Source organism: Pundamilia nyererei, unplaced genomic scaffold (genome assembly GCF_000239375.1).
Source record: "Pundamilia nyererei isolate P.nyererei 1_Seehausen unplaced genomic scaffold, PunNye1.0 scaffold00260, whole genome shotgun sequence".
NCBI classification, from domain to species: Eukaryota; Metazoa; Chordata; class Actinopteri; order Cichliformes; family Cichlidae; genus Pundamilia; species Pundamilia nyererei.
Window position 1 is genome coordinate 213,789 of NW_005187661.1, and position 4,874 is coordinate 218,662.

Sequence of the window (4,874 nt, forward strand, 5' to 3'; positions counted from 1 at the left end):
TTTTGCACATGTCGAGGAGCATGTCAGGTTACATTTCACTGCATGTTATACTTGTATAACTATGCATGTGACAAATAAGGAACCTTGAACCTTGAACCTTTAGAATAGAATACAGAGTCTCTGTATTATGGAAATATCACATTAAACATTTTGGTACCAAATTTTTCTTTGATTACCAAAGACACTGTGTGGACTGATGAGGAACAAACATATGCAATTAACTATTTTTCATTACCGTATCTTCTGTGGCTGTCTCCACCGTGATGTACACACACATTACATTAATAGGTAGGATTATTTCATTTGGGTGAGCATAGACGTTGTGAACAACTGCAAGAGCCACAAGGACCAACAAGCCTCAAGGTCTCAGAAAATGTCAAAAAGCCTTTTTTTTCTGTTTGCTAGCAGCTTAGTTTTCAGATCAGTTTACATTATAGAGCCTTGTACGGTCATATTATCCAGTTCACTAGATCAATGTGGCACAGAGTTTTACATTCTTACAGATTAGGTTGCAAAAGTGTTTATTTTATTAACCTATTACCAAATGCATGTCATCATTATATCTGCTGAAATTCAATCTTTGACACTTCAATGAGTTTGTGTCCAAGGCTTAAGTAATCACCATGAAAAGAAGAAGCAAAATAATGTCAGAGGGAAATAAATAGTGACAATTTCTACTCAGCATGCTCTGGTTTGTTGCTATCACAACACAATCGCAGTGTTTCTCTCGTAATATAAAGTTTGCACACTAGAGCAAAGTTAGCACTTTCACAGTTTCACAGGTTTTGCGTGATAGTTCGTTGATGTTTGCTTCAAAAGAAAAGCAAACTTATTTTCACTGCGAACAAACTGTCTGATTATGTTCACAATTTAAGTCTGCGAAAAACTAGAGGGACTGCACACAACAGCCTATAACCGATTATCACGAAAGATAATGCTTAGCATGCTTACCATTTCTAGCCACGTGCATAAAATTTGGTCAACACCAAATACCACTGGCACAATGAGCTGATATCAGGGCATTTCCACGTAACGTTCATTGCCACACTTAATGAGAGCAGAATGAATTCTCTCCGTAGTACCTGCTGCTCCGTATTGTAACTGACTTAAAAACACCTATGCACCCTCAGTATCATGGTAGCAGGAAAGTTTTGGGTTTAAGTTATGGATGCAGAGGCCATTCCTGCCAACAAACACATGCAAACACCACCATCCCACAAACACCCAAAGAGATATGACTGAAGTGACGTGTGATTCTTTTGGTGCTAAACTAACAATATGCTGCCAAATACACTATTGCAGAAGTATGATATTAAATACCAACATGTACAATACAAATTAAAACTTTTATTTGTGACCCACATGTAGAAAAACATTACAATAACACCCGATTGCTTACTACTATGGGAAATCTCAAAACTAGCTAGCTTGACCTTGATGTTAGCATGACCTGGCGATAGCTGGGCTGACTAAGTTTAGTACTTCAACAATAAAATGCAACTTATTTAGGAAAGCCACTTCATATCTAGCTCCCTAAAGTACTTTCCTGTTGAATTATGGTTAGTTGTGATGCCAAGAAAATAGCACAGTTCAAAATGCTAAAGTTGTGGCTTTAAAATTTGCAGTACAAAAACCAGTGGGTGATGTCTCAGTGTTTAAATCCACGTTTCATTTAGATTATAGTATTAGGATCCTGGAAATATGGTCTGTTTGTCATGTTCCTTTCCTGAGAGGTTCTGTCCTATTGAAGGGGCATTGTCCTGCTGGGAGAGGCCACTTCCATTAGAGAATATACTATGAAGGGTGCTTGGAGCTCGAAACAATGTTTAAGTCGATGATATGTGTTTCTAAATGTATGACCCAAGGCTTCAGAAACAGAACCATTACATGGTAAAAATTCTGTAAAGTTTACACACACAGACACATTCACACATGCATGCTGTTTATCTTTGAGGCACAATTACTTTCATTCATTTTAATCCATGTATTCCATGTTCACACTTGTCTTCTCACAAATGACCTCCTAACATGTTAGGGCAGCACTACATATCTCATACCATGGAAAAGTTAGGATGATATTCCTGGATTAGGAAAGCTGATAAAAGTAGAACCAAATATGCATCAGCTTGAGAATGCTGAGCAAGCCAGAACTTATTTTTGAGATGAGATATCCAGACAAAGACATCCAGTAATGTGTTTTGGATATTTTAATGTCATAAAAAAACCCAGAGGTCTAAAATACTGGAAGGATTGAGCAGGATTAAAAGCAGGATGTGGCCTCCTGCCTGTATTGTTGATCTCTGCCCACCTGGCACAATGAGCAGATGCTGTAGATAGCAGATTTGATATATTCAGCTGTCACGTGTCCCTAAGTAAAGACACAAAATGTCTCAAGGGAGAAAAGGTGCAAGGCATCTGTCTGAATATACATAGAATTATGCAGAGGGTGCGATGGGACGAACAACATCTGGCATCCGCAGCACACTGCAGCACATCCAGCAGATGGAGACAGAAATGCTTTCATGTGTGGTTTTGCAGACAGAGAAGCAGCTGGAGGCAACACAACCTGCAGAAGGTCACATGGCTGTGATGGGAAAACAGGCCTTATCTGAGAAGCTGTATCACATTCTTTATCTTTATTTGTTTGTTGTAAGAAGTTAGATATATCAATAGAATGTTCTAAATACAGACTTTAGTCTATATAAGGGCAGGTAGAGAAAAATGCTCTGGATATTCAACATGTTTAATTCAGTAGTATACTTACCTACTTTTTAGCTCACGGTTTCTATTAAGTTGGCTAATTTTTTTTGTGTGTTTCCATAAACACGCTAAATACTGTATATACAGATGTGGATAAACCTATTAGCTTGGCTACGGCATTTAAAGTTTTTGTCAAAGATTTATTAACAGAGCAATGGATTTTAAACATCATATTTCAACAGGGTCAGTAGTATTAGCTCTAATGAAAAACTGAACTTTTTACTGAGCCACAGCACAAACCACTGCTGTGCAATTATGTGTTTTAACTTTGTAATCCCCAAAGCTTGTAAAATCAAGTTGAAAGTGACTTTAGTACAAGCTTCAAATTTACATGTGATATAAAATGTTTAGGGAGGGTTTAAGCTCTCACTTTATAAAGCATCATGTCCAAAGGAAAATAAATCAGTGTAGACTACTGCTAGCAGGAGATGGGTATACAAAGTTATCACAAGTGTTCCCAAGAGTAGTGTACTAAAAAATATCTTCAAGAAAGTAAGAGAATCACAGAATACAGAACAAGCCTGGCTGAGGCAAGAAGAGAAATATTTCAAAGACTCTGGAAAGAACTGGTGAGAGATTGTTTGTTTAAAGACAGAACAACTGACAATGTATGAGTGACTGACTCAGCCAAGTTGGGATGTGTAGTCTCAAAGAAGACACTCACTAGAAATGTGCACAGGAATTGACTGCAAAGAAAACTTGAAACACCTGACCCCAACACCTTCAAACCAGACTGAACTAAGAACAGCCCAAAGGAAGTTTAAGCATAGTGGAAGTGTGTCTCTTGTGCGACAAAAGACACACAGATGAGACAAAACTAGAGGTGTTTGTCCATCCGGTCTTTAAGTCTAATGTCGTTAGCCGTGCCTGGGCCCAAACAGAGTTAGAAGTTAGCAGGAAGTTAGCTCACTAGTTTATATACCACGTTCTCACTTAGGGATTTCCGAAACAAATTAAGACGTACAGCTCTGCTATCACTTCTGACATAAATGAAGACAGGAAAGTAAACAGCAGCATTTGTAGGGTTACTGAAGTTTGACTAGCTGGTATATAATGATGTGCTACTTGTTGGCTAGCTACACAGCTATGGTTAGCATAATATAAACAGTGAAGCTGGAGGATGAATGCTAACTTTTTTCCACTCAATAAAAGTTAATGTGAGGGTTCCTGAAGGTTCTGGACAAATGCAATTGCATGGAGGGATGCTGTAAATGGACCGAACTTCAGTTGGGAGAACAACTGAGATGATCCATGGACTGTAGTTAATTCAATTCAATTCAATTTTATTTATATAGCGCCAAATCACAACAAAAGTCGCTTCAAGGCGCTTCATGTAGGTTTTTAAAACCTATATCGTAAGGTTTTAAAAACTGAGCTTTGAAATGAATAGTGGTAATAAAAACTGAGAGAAGCCAACAGTGATCACTGACTGTTTTTAGGGGCTTGTTGAGATTAAATAGAACAAGTTACAAAGCATTAAAACATGTAAAAAATATCCATCCATCCATTCGCTTCCGCTTATCCTTTTCAGGGTCGCGGGGGGCGCTGGAGCCTATTCCAGCTGTCATAGGGCGAGAGGCGGGGTACACCCTGGACAGGTCGCCAGTCTGTCACATGGCCAAAACAGGGACAGACAACCATTCGCACTCACATTCATTCACACATTCACACCTAGTGGCAATTTGGATTAACCAATTAACCTATCCCCACAAGCTTGTGGGGATGTAAAAAACACAAAAGCCTTATTAAAAGTGGAGTAATTTGGGCCCGGAAGCAGGATTCATCACATCATCACTTTTAAAGAGCAGATAGAGACACTGTTTATGTTTGGAGAAAGAAGGGAGAGGAATACAATCCAAAGTACAGGGAGTATTATGTTGTGGCGGTGCTTCGTTGCATCTAGAAATGAAGACTGAAGATTTTGAAAGACAATCTTGAGACTTTCGACAGAGAACAATGAGCCAGGCTTGCTCAGGAGGTGAGTGTGAGACTTGTTGAAAGCAACAACTGACTACAGGCGGTTAGCTAACAAAAAGGATGCACAACTTACTATTAGCATTGGAGAGCTTATGTTTGATCCTGGTAGGTTTTTGTTTTTTTTGGGTTTTTCTTCT